The sequence below is a fragment of the Salvelinus sp. IW2-2015 genome, unplaced genomic scaffold (assembly GCF_002910315.2).
Source record: "Salvelinus sp. IW2-2015 unplaced genomic scaffold, ASM291031v2 Un_scaffold1013, whole genome shotgun sequence".
In the NCBI taxonomy this organism is placed as follows: Eukaryota; Metazoa; Chordata; class Actinopteri; order Salmoniformes; family Salmonidae; genus Salvelinus; species Salvelinus sp. IW2-2015.
In genome coordinates, this window is record NW_019942687.1 from 299,702 (window position 1) to 312,795 (window position 13,094).

The following is a 13,094-nucleotide window of genomic DNA, read 5'->3' on the forward strand; positions in this document are numbered from 1 at the left end:
GCAGCTAACTTGGTCAGCTTTCAACCATCGGATCATGACGAGTGATAACTTAGCTAGCCAGCTAACTTGGTCAGTTTCTAACCATGGATCATGACGAGTGATAACTTAGGCTAGCCAGCTAACTTGGTCAGCTTTTCTAACCATGGATCATGACGAGTATAACTTAGTAGCCAGCTAACTTGGTCAGCTTTCTACCATGGATCATGACGAGTGATAACTTAGCTAGCCAGCTAACTGGTCAGCTTTCTAACCATGGATCATGACGAGTGATAACTTAGCTAGCCAGCTAACTTGGTCAGCCTTTCTAACCATGGATCATGACGAGTGATAATTAGCTAGCCAGCTAACTTTGGTCAGCTTTCTAACCATGGATCATGACGAGTGATAACTTAGCTAGCAGCTAACTTGTCAGCTTTCTACCCATGGATCATGCAGGAGTGATAACTTAGCAGCCAGCTATCTTGGTAAGCTTTCTACCATGGATCATGAGGCAGATGATTTTAACTTAGGCTGTCAGCTTTTCTAACCTGGGATATGAGGTTAACAACTTAATAGTTACAGCACTAGCAAGTTACCTATTGCTAGTAAACTATATGGTCATTGCTCTACGCTAATATTTTAATGATAAAGTATGTTGCAAGCTAATGCATAAAGTAAAAACAAGTTGTCTCTTGCTGAAGTTAGTAGCTTGTTACTCTTTGTTAAATGTTGCTCAATTAGTATAATGTAACAAGCTGAATCCACTCGCCATCCACGGCTATATTTAAAAAGAATTGATGGAGGATAAATGCCCCGCACGAAGACAGACAGAGATGCAGGTGAGTGATGGCTGGAGGGGATCCAGCTGCCGGCTGGCTGATTACAGCTGCCATGTGATAGGCGCATGAAAGTGGAAGCGACATTATTGGACTGGCGCATACAAAGAGTCTAGTTAATGTTGCTTAATTCAACTGAAATTTCTAAACAAAACTGACTATTAGAGTTTCATAAACAGGCGTCAGCGGGTTCTTTAGATCGGTAGGGACAACAACAAAAATGTGGTAGTATCTTATGAAACAGTACTACGGATTCTAAATGTTGTATCATAAGTACCATGAGGTTTTGGTACCATGATTACTTACTGGTACCGTTATACCATCCAAACACTAGTCTATGTAAATCATTTGCTTTACTCGCATATTGGATATTATAACGCCAGACGTTTAAATTCTAACATGTTTGACGTATAACAGCTGAGAGTAGTCGTGATCCAGGAAAGTCCAGCATAGATGAGCAGCCGACATGACTCAATTTACTCTAAAAAGGTCAAAAGTAATGAAATAGCACGGGAGTGCGTAGTGCCTCCCTCCTTCCCCTCCATCTCCTCCCACCCGCTCTCACCCCCTCCCCACGCTCACCTCACCCCCCAACTCCCCCATACACCCCCCTACAATTGTTAAGATCACAATTTAAACAAGGAATACTAAATTATTATATTAATGTGTTTCTGGTTCTTAAACTTATTCACTATCTTCATAATCGTTAATGAGGCAAATAAAAAAAAGTATAAACAACTAAGTGTTCTCCCTTTAAAACATCTCTCAGAATTACTTTCACTCTTTTGGATCATTTGTAAAACTTAGGTACACCGACTTTTCCTTTACTTATAAGGGGCAATTAAATCAAACCCCCATCGTGATATCGCATATTATAATGTGTTATTCACAAATCGTTTATCCATAAGCCTTACATCGCTTATATATGAGTTTACTCATAACTAATAGGTTATTCAATCAACATTCTACCCTCTCTGTCTCACTGGGTTCTCGCAGCCACCCCTTAACCCAATAAAATCCCTACAATGGAAATCTATTAGGGTTTGATACGAGAGAGAAGTGAACACAATACCGTTCGCTTACTCATAACTGCACTGTAATAACCGTAGATGCCAAGAGAAATGGGCTCTATTGTGTGGATGAATATGGGGAGTGGTGAGGAGGGGAACACGATGAATATGGGAGTGTGAGGGAGGGAACTGACTCGAGTGAATATGGGGAAGTGTGAGAGGGGAAACTGAGTGAATATGGGGAGTGTAAGGAGGGAACGGAGTGAATATGGTGGGAAGTGTAAGGAGGGGAACACTGAGTTAATATGGGGAGTGTGAGGGGGGACACTGAGTGAATAGGGGAGTTGTGGAGGAGGGAAACTGAGTGAATATGGGGAGTGTAAGGAGGGGTAATGAGTGAATATGGGGAGGTAAGGAGGGGAACACAGTGATATGGGCGAGTGTGAGGGGGGACACTGAGTGGAATATGGGGAGTGTTAAGGAGGGGAACACTGAGTGAATAATGGGAGTGGTAGGAGGGGAAACTGAGTGAATATGGGAGTGTAAGGAGGGGGAAACGAGTGAATATTGGGGAGTGTAGGAGGGGGACACTGAAGGTGAAATGTGGGTGCCAGCTAACTTGGTCAGCTTTCTAACCATGGATCATGACGAGTGATAACTTAGCTAGCCAGCTAACTTGGTCAGCTTTCTAACCATGGATCATGAGGAGTGATAACTTAGCTAGCCAGCTATCTTGGTAAGCTTTCTAACCATGGATCATGAGGAGTGATAACTTAGCTGGTCAGCTTTCTAACCATGGATCATGAGGGTTAACAACTTATAGTTACAGCACTAGCAAGTTACCTATTGCTAGTAAACTAGTATGGTCATTGTCTACGCTAATATTTTAATGATAAAGTATGTTGCAAGCTAATGCATAAAGTAAAAACAAGTTGTCTCTTGCTGAAGTTAGCTAGCTTGTTACTTTCGTTAAATGTCTGCTCCAATGTATCAAATGTAACAAGACTGCATCCCCACTCGCCATCACGGCTATATTTAAAAAGAATTGATGGAGGAATAAATGCCGCAGGAAGACCAGACAGAGATGCAGGTGAGTGATGGCTGGAAGGGGATCCAGCTGCCGGCTGGCTGATTACAGCTGCCATGTGATAGGCGCATGAAAGTGAAGCGGACATTATTGGACTGGCGCATACAAGAGTCTAGTTAATGTTGCTTAAATTCAACTGAATTTCTAAACAAAACTGACTATTAGGATTTCATAAACAGGCGTCAGCGGGTTCTTTAGATCGGTAGGGACAACAACAAAAAATGTGGTAGTATCTTATGAAACAGTACTACGGATTCTAAAATGTTGGTATCATAAGTACCATGAGGTTTTGGTACCATGATATTACCCTGGTACCGTTATACCATGCAACACTAGTCTATGTAAATCATTTGCTTTACTGACAATATTGGAATATTAAACCGACCCAGACGTTTAAATCTACAAATGTTTGACGTATAACAGCTGAGAGTAGTCGTGATCCAGGAAAGTCCAGCATAGATGAGCAGCCGACATGACTCAATTTACTCTAAAAAGGTCAAAAGTAATGAAATAGCACGGGAGTGCGTAGTGCCTCTCAAAATGTATGACTGAGGATGGGGGTGTGGAGCAGGGTAGAAGGCATATTGAGAAACACCCTTTGTTTCATGTGTATTGTGAATACAACTAAATATAAGAGAACAGTACAGCTGTCCAGCTGACCTCTTCACCCATCAGGCGGCATCTTCTTGATCATTTACATATTCATCATTTAAAAACCTTTTTCAATCAACGCAGCCACAGACCAGTAGAACCAGAGAGAGGAGGATGTCAGGACCTTTAAGATTACATTTACCAGACCCCCCCCCCKCCCCCCRCKKRSKSCAGCKGKCATTTTTTTTTTACCAGCCGAAGCTTAGGCTACTCTTTCTGTTCACCTCTCCAAGCCAGCAGCATACCACCCTGCATTCCACTGCTGGCTTGCCTCTGAAGCTAAGCAGGGTCGGTCCTGGTTGGTCCCTGGATGGGAGACCAGGTGCTGCTGGAAGTGGTATTGGCAGGCCAGTAGGGGGCACTCTTCTCTGGTCTAAGGACATCCCAATGCCCCAGGGCAGTGAAGGGGATATTGCACTGCATAGGATGCAGTCTTTAGGATGGGACGTTAAATGGATGTACTGACTCTCTGCGGTCGTAAAAAATCCCATGGCACTTATCATAAGAGTAGGTGTTTTAACCCCGGTGATAAGGCAAAATTCCCAACCTGGCCCAATTTCATCATCCACAAAATGGTTGCCGTGCATCCCCCAGGTGAGTGGTGGAGGTGAGTTTCTCTCCTTACCATGTAAAGCGCTTTGAGTACCTCAGTTTGTAGAAAAGCGCTATTTCATTCTCACCTTTCAGATAACACTAACCCCCCCCCCCCCCCCCTCCAGCAGGTTGAGTTAAAATGCACTCACTTGACTGAATTATCAATGTAACATTTGTTTTGGAGCGCGTCTGTAACAATAGTCAATTGGGCGCCCCCTCAAAGAGCCGATCGTGGTCTATGTAACCATAAAGAACACACCCTTTAGAGTCCGCCTCGTCAACACTTTGATGTTAAAAGCAGTGAACACATCAAAGTGAAAGACTCAGGAAGGGGAGAACTAAAGTAAACCAAGAGTATATTCTTATGCTGATTTTGCAGCGGCCTTGCATTTTCTGCTGCACTGATCAAATAGAGGCAGGATCAGGAGAACGAAGGGACATTTGCACCTTGATCATCCTTGGTTTCCTGCTTTGATAAACATCAAAGCCTGTTTTAATTCAGACCCGTCTGGCCGGCAGGCAGGCAGCACCACGACACATCACATCCCCAGCCATGTATATCTGTTACAGAGGTAGGTGAGCCCATGATGACGAAACCACAAAAGATGAGTTCAGATTTTCACACCAATCCGATTTCAGTCATATGTGGCGTAACACAAATATCGAGCCCACAGTGCTAGCCCTTGGCTGATAATGGCTAGCTAGGTAGACAATAGGCCTACTGCTAGCTGTACTATAGAATAACAAAGTCGGCCTCGCCTCTGACTCTGGGTAACAGATTCAAGTTCAGTGAGTGTAAAGCAGTTCCACTCTCTGCAATGCCCTAGTTTCACAGAGTTCACCTGGTAGGGAATGGGACGCGCCTATGCCTCAGGAACTATAAAAGAAAACATCTAGCCTAACTAGAACTGAAATAACTTGAAGAATTTCTGCCAAAGGCACCCTCGACAAAAAACGTGAGACTGGGAAATGCGGAAACTTTGTAGTATGTGGAATATGCCATTTGAAAGCTTCTGTGACAGCTTAATTGATTGAAATGGCTTATAGCTTTCATGACTACTTGAGAATAGCAGGGTTATGAATTCACTCAAGCCAGAGACAGAAGCCTACACAAAATGGTTGTGGGGCCTATGGACACTAAATGTGTTTGCAACACAAACAGAGGGTCGTCTTTGGTGACCATTAAAAGCAAGTTTGAGGACAATTAGGGATGTGACAAATGTAAAATGTTCCTTAATGTTCAAAAAAATTTTTTGTTAAAACGATAAGAATCATGGTTAAATCAATTACAAAATTCCACATCAATTAACAATACAAAATGATTCTATTACGTATGTATGAACAACTAGGTCCAGGCGATGAAGTTATCTACCACAACCCTTTACAGACATATTACTGTAGATGCGTTCTGTCGATAGCGACAATTGATAACTTAACAGTTTAAAAAAGTGCCGCATCAGGTCTGTACCTTTTCAGACAGTACAGTCGTGGCCAAAAGTTTTGAGAATGACAAATATGAATTTCCACAAGATTTGCTGCTTCAGTGTCTTCAGATATTTGTCAGATGTTACTATGGAATACTGAAGTATAATTACAAGCATTTCATAAGTGTCAAAGGCTTTAACTGACAATTACATTGATGCAAAGAGTTAATATTTGCAGTGTTGACCCTTTTTCAAGACCTCTGCAATCCGCCCTGGCATGCTGTCAATTAACTTCTGGGCCACATCCTGACTGATGGCAGCCAATTCTTGCATAATCAATGCTTGGAGTTTGTCAGAATTTGTGGGGTCTTGTTTGTCTACCCACCTCGAGGATTTGACCACAAGTTCTTAATGGGATTAAGGTCTGGGGAGTTTCCTGGCCATGGACCCAAAATATCGATGTTTTGTTCCCCGAGCCACTTAGTTATCACTTTTGCCTTATGGCAAGGTGCTCCATCATGCTGGAAAAGGCATTGTTCATCACCAAACAGTTCCTGTATGGTTGTGAGAAGTTGCTCTCAGAGGATGTGTTGGTACCATTCTTTATTCATGGCTGTGTTCTTAGGCAAAATTATGAGTGAGCCCACTCCCTTGGCTGAGAAGCAACCCCACACATGAATGGTCTCAGGATGCTTTACTGTTGGCATGACACAGGACTGATGGTCGCTTTTTTCCAGATGCCCCAAACAATCGGAAAGGGGATTGACTTTACCCCAGTCCTCAGCAGTCCAACCTTTTGCAGAATATCAGTCTGTCCCTGATGTTTTTCCGGGAGAGAAGTGGCTTCTTTGCTGCCCTTCTTGACACCAGACCAACCTCCAAATGTCTTCTCCTCACTGTGCGTGCAGATGCACTCACACCTGCCTGCTGCCATTCCGGAGCAAGCTCTGTACTGGTGGTGCCCCGATCCCGCAGCTGAATTAACTTTAGGAGATGGCCCTGGCGCTTGCTGGACTTTCTTGGGCTTTCTTCACAACAATTGAACCGCTCTCCTTGAAGTTCTTGATGGTTGATTTAGGTGCAACCTCACTGGCAGCAATATCCTTGCCTGTGAAGCCCTTTTTGTGCAAAACAATGACGGCACGTGTTTCCTTGCAGGTAATCATGGTTGACAGAGGAAGAACAATGATTCCAAGCACCACCCTCCTTTTGAAGCTTCCAGTCTGTTATTCGAACTCAAATCAGCATGACAGAGTGATCTCCAGCCTTGTCCTCGTCAACACTCACACCTGTGTTAACGAGAGAATCACTGACGATGTCAGCTGGTCCTTGTGGCAGGGCTGAAATGCAGTGGAAATGTTTTTGGGGGATTCAGTTAATTAGCATGGCAAAGAGGCGTTTTGCAATTAATTGCAATTCATCTCATCACTCTTCATAACATTCTGGAGTATATGCAAATTGCCATCATACAAACTGAGGCAGCAGACTTTGTGAAAATGTATATTTGTGTCATTCTCAAAACTTTTGGCCACGACTGTAGAATTCTGCTTCTGCGTAAAATGTTCTGTATGTTTTCCCTGACAACAATAAACACTGCTGTGTTATTTATGCAGTTTAAATGGTATGGTAGCTAGATGTGTTAAATACTAAAATGTATTGGTAAGTCATGGTATTTAACAAACTTTAAAGTACTTTTTTAGGAGTGAGTAGTCTGCAAGCAGGCAGCAGGCGAGCCGGCTTCGCGCAGTAGCTCGAGATTATGATTGACAGTTCTGGTTGCCTAGTGATGGACTTGAGTACTGCTTCAGAAGCAATAATTCCTTTAAAGACAAGTAAATGTCAGTTCATCTCACTAGAGAAGGTTTTGTGTGAGCATTTCTTTTTTTTACATAGTGTAGACTACCCTAACAGACAAACATGCCTCAGCGCTTTCAAGGGGCCACATTCCATTGTCTGAAAAGCGGAATCGAAACAGGCTACTGGTAGCCTACTGTGATTTCATATGAGGCAAAAAAAAAAATAGTAGGCTAGGCTTGGAGGGTATACCAGTTATAACGTTTACCAGGGCATTTTGAAATACTGACTATGGTTTTCAATAACGTAAAATTTATTAAAATATATTATAATAACCATCTAAGATATGCCAAATAAAATATCTCCAGCTCGAGTCTCCAACTACGCATTTGGTTTGCGAACTTGTTAGCTAAGTAGCTAGCTTGCAAGATCAAGCTGTTGTTTTTTACAGCAGAGACAATCAATCGCCTCCTGGATCAAGATCCCTGCTGCTTACAATTGTTTTGTGTGAAGATATTACATATTTTTATGGTCTATATTATGGTCTGGAAAGAAATAGCGCTTCTTGTGTATGAAGGTCAGGATATGAAGATCCGGATACCGCCCAACCCTAGAGTAGGCTACCCCATGCTCGCAAGACTGGCCCAAAGCTGTAGGTGCCACAATAGGCTAGGATATTCTATTCGCAACAGACCGAAGTCTTAAAACCGCTAGCCAAGAGGCAGAGCAGGCAGGCCAGCGTGTGAGAGAGGCAGGAGAAGGCATTCCAGCGCGAGAGAGAGGCAGGCATGAGAAGGCAGGCTGGCGGTCATATGTTATGATAATCTATAAACACAGAAAATATATTTTTTTATAACTGAACGTTTTTCAGTTAATTATTTTTTTAACATTACGGGTCCCAACTTCGTTTAAACGATTTAACTTTTAAACGTTCACACCCCTAAGGACAATACATCAATGTCTCCAGAGGGCCTTCTCCACTGACTAGGCCTATGTGCACCACACAATCAACGGAAGAAAAAAAACAGCATGATAGTGTAGAAGGGTTGTATAAACCAGGAACCAAAAATATGCAAAACAGGTCCAAAAGAGGGAGGGAGTACTAACAAACACTTTTCTTTCCCTTTTATGTTTAAAAATGTTTTGGTACAGTGTGCACTAATAATTACAACCTAGGCATTCTTCACTGTGTCTACTGACCACGTGCACCACCTCTGGGTAGATGGGCTCTGTGATGACGTTCCTGTTGTGGGTGATGTACTCCACCATCTCGCTGAGGGCTGCCCGCTTCACCTCCTTCCATTTCAGGTCGCTCAGAGGGTCCGACAAAAAGTCAAACAGGACGCAGCACTGACGCAGCTTCTGGACAAACAACTTTTCCTGCTCCGCCGGAGGGACATCTGGGGGGGGGGGAAGAGTGGGAGAGAGAGTCAGATTCATTATCCACTCACATGAGGAAATTCATTTTCACTGCTTGACAAAATACACAGAACAAAGACAAATTCACAGCACGTACTGTAGGCAAAATAACCAAAAACCCAGCCACTTAACTAGAGAATGAGTGAAAGTTTTTTTTTAAAGGGAAAAAAAAGTGTCTCACAGACACTGACGCTCCTGATTACAGCCTGCTGAACGAACACAATTGTAAACACTTTGAAATCAGGCTGAAGGAGCACAGAGCGTGGCAGCCATCAAATAAACATTAACATTCAAATATCTGCTCAGTCTCCTTTCTCTGGATGAAGGCTCACTCAGGTAGATACACTACATGACCAAAATGTGGACACCTGTTTGTCAAACATCTCATTACAAAATCAAGGGCATTAATGTGGAGTTACTGCAGCAAAGGGGGTGGGGGGACTAACAGCCTCCACTCTTCTGGGAAGGCATTCCACTAGACGTTGTAACACTGGAAGCAAGTCCCAGCAGCATTCTGCCACAACAGCATTAGTGAGGTCGGGCACTGACGTTGGGCGAATAGGCCTGGCTCGCAGTTGGCATTCCAATTCATCCCAAAGGTGTTCGATGTGGTTAAGGTCAGGGCTATGTGCATGCCAGTCAAGTTCTTCCACAGCTCAACAAACCCATTTCTGTATGGACCTCGCTTTGTGCACGGGAGCATTGTCATGATGAAACCGTAAATGGGCCTTCACCAAACTGTTGCCACTAAGTTGATAGCACAGAATTGTCTAGAATTTCATTTTATGCTGTAGTGTTAAGGTTTCCCTTCACTGAAACCTAGCCCGAAACATGAACAGCCCCAGACCATTATTCCTCCACCAAACGTTAGTTTGCAATATGCATTCAGGCAGGTAGCGTTCTCCCAGATTCGTCCGTCGGACTGCCAGATGGTGAAATGTGACTCATCACTCCAGAGAACACGCATATCCACTGCGCCACAGTCCAATGGCAGCGAGCTTTACACCACTCCAGCCAACAGTTGGCATGGTGATCTTAGGTTTGTGTGCGTGCGGCTGCTCGGACATGGAAACCCATTTCATGAAGCTCCCCACAACCAGTTCTGATGACATTGTTTCCAGAGGCAGTTTGAAACTCAGTAAGTGTTACAACCAAGGACAGACCATTTTTTTGCGCTACAGCAGTCGGTGGTCCCGTTCTGTGAGCTCGTGTGGTCTACCACTTCACGATTGAGTCGTTGTTGCTCCCAGACCTTTCCACTTCACAAAAACAGCACTAACTCACTAGCAGGGCAGAAATTTGACAAACTGACTTGTTGGAAAAGGTGGCATCCTATGACTGCGCCACGTTGAAAGTCACAGCTATTCAGTAAGGCCATTCTACTGCCAATGTTTGTCTATGGAGAATGCATGGCGGTGTGCTTGATTTTATACACCTGTCAGCAAAAGGTGTGGCTGAAATAGCCAAATTCACTCATTTGAAGGGGTGTCCACATACTTTGTATATATAGTGTCGCTAGCTAGATCATCATTGCCGTGTGCACTGTGCATGCGATGACTGACCACAACACAGCCTGACAGAAATCAATATTTAGAAGCAGCCAGCTTCATACACTAGGCCTACATGACAATTCCAATCTGAAGAGAAAACAAATGCAGTCTAACAAAGGTCTCCGACAGTGCATTCTGGTTAACCACTTTTTTCACCTAACCTGTGTTAGGTACACAAACTTTAAAAAAAAACATTCACAAATGAGTGCCTTGAATTTTTTTGTTGCAAGTTTGTCATGTAGATCTTGGTTGAACTGACCTACCACCACTACCTGCACACTAGGTCACCACTGAAGCAGGAGAGAGAAAGGACTTTGGACCAGGGGCCATATACACAAAGCATCTCTGACAAAGATGGTGGTATATACTGACAAGATACTGGAGTCACCGCTCTAACAATGGGTTAAATGTTCCCAAAGACCAAAGGCAGGCGGGAACATTCTGGCCAACGAAAAAAGTTTGCGGAAAAACTATGCTCGCATGATGGGTACCCTAACCATGCCTGGCTAGCTGAGACTTAAACATACATTTTGGTTCCCAGAACTAAAACCTTGGCTTTAGCTCAGCGAGATATTGCCGTTTTGAGTTCAATACCTTACCTGGTCAGGTACATTGGTGCAGAGGATGGCATCTATACAGACATGCTGGATTTAAGCCCTTATAAATGATTTCTGATAGGTTAATTTGTACATTTATGATGAGGGTTTTGTTATCTATTTTAACAAACTTTTATTTTTTTTAGTTATGTATTGTATATCGCTTTTTATATAAGCCCTTGGGCTTCCAACCACATCATTATCAATTGTTTTTTTGGGGGGTGGGTATTAATTTAAAACGGCATTGATGGTTAAGGGCTTGCAAGTAAGCATTTACCTGTTGATTTCAGCGAATGTGAGAATTTGATTTGTATTTTTTTAATCTTTGTTGTTTATGACTGGTTTTCTTTGGTGCAAATAAATGATACGTTAAACTTACAAAACCAATGAGCCCGATACTGAGGAGGACTGAACCGATCATCCCACCACACACACAACCTTATGAGTGAAACAACAAAACTGCATGGCTCTCGGACTTTTAGTTGCCACAGCATGACCAAGAGTGTGTCCCAAACAGAACCCTATTCCCTATGTAGTGTGCTACTTTTGACCACAGGTAATTTGGGACGAAGCTCCAGAGAGAATCCTACAGAAAAGGTTGAGGAAACAGGAACGAGGAAACAGGGACGAGGGCTGTTGATCATATAGCACAGCAAATCATCAGCGTTTCGTTCAATTGAATAATTTTGATATGAAATCGGCAGTTTTCACCAAACCTGCTGATTGTCCAACCTGAACAATTCTATATAGGCCTAAACCTGTGTGTTTTTAAAAAAAGTATAAAGAAACTACCTGACTTGGCAGCCCAGCGCTAACACGACCCCTCTCTTTCATTATCCCCTGTTGAATAACACTGCTTCTGCTGTGGAACATGCCTGTGTCAGGCGTGTTGAGACACGTTGTTGCTCTAACATGCGTGTCCCATTATCCACTCCTCCATGCCTACCCTACCCCAGGCCTAGTGCCATTACACAACAGTCCTAGGGTTTCCCATCTTGCCTAAAATATTAAAGGGACGTGTGCCCCACACCGCATGGGCTCATGACCTTAATGCCTCCACAGACATTTACAGGTTAAGAGAAAGCATCTGAACATTCGCTATGGGTGTAAAACAGGGCACAGATCTAGGATCAGCTTCATCATAACTCCCAGTGAACACAAGCACATCTGAAGGGTTGATGCAGACCTAGATTCAGCCAAGGCACAACGGTTAGGGTAATTGTGTGTCAAGAAGGGCCTACTTAATGCTTTAGGACAAGCTGAAAGTGTGGACTGCTTTGCCTAAACCAACTGCTTTGAATGTTTGCATCATTTTTATGCAAAATAATAGCATTAATGCATTTCTCATAACTAGGCCAAGTAACACCAGTGTTTCCCATAGGATTGTTTTCAGCAGTGGTGGTAAAGGGAGGAGGGGGGTGCTACTAGCGCTAGCGCAATGACATGCTAGCTGTTGCCATAGACTTCCAGTCACTGAGCCAATGACTATCCATTTAAAAGTGTCTCGCCAGAAATAGACACAGAGTATTCCAAACATTAAGAACATCTTCCTAATATTGGAGTTGCACACCCCCTTTTGCCCTCAAAACAGCCTCAATTCGTCGGGGCATGTACTCAACAAGGTGTCGAAAGCATTCCACAGGGATGCTGGCCCATGTTGATTCCAATGCTTCCCACACTTGTGTTAAGTTGGCTGGATGTCCTTTGGGTGGTGGACCATTCTTGATACACACGGGAAACTGTTGGGCGTGAAAAACCAAGCTGCGTTACAGTTCTTGACAAAAACCGGTGCACCTGGCACCTACTAACATAGCCCATTCAAAGGCACTGACCGAAGAGGGGACATTATCTTCCAGCTGATGGCACAACTCGAGTTGCACCGCATTATTTCTGTCTCATGCACAAATTCATGTTGTTACTCCTATGAACGAAGAAAGTGACATATTCCACGATATTGAAAAAGACCTAAGCAAATAATAAAAATAGCATAAGCCTATCGATACACATTCCTACTCATTCATTGCAGCGGCAGTGCTGGTTGAATTATATAAAGTGTGAAAGTAACCACCACTCAAAAACAGCAGCTCTTTATTGTATTCATTGACAGTCTCTAGTTATGGTTATAAAAGTCTTGAAATTTCATAGTATTCAGTG

The 13,094-nt window shown here is 43.3% G+C and overlaps 1 pseudogene; it reads right to left on the reverse strand.

Moving 5' to 3' along the window:
• LOC112069438 (serine/threonine-protein phosphatase 2A 56 kDa regulatory subunit gamma isoform-like) overlaps window positions 1-13,094 on the reverse strand; it is a 52,558-nt pseudogene that overhangs the window by 22,256 nt on the left and 17,208 nt on the right.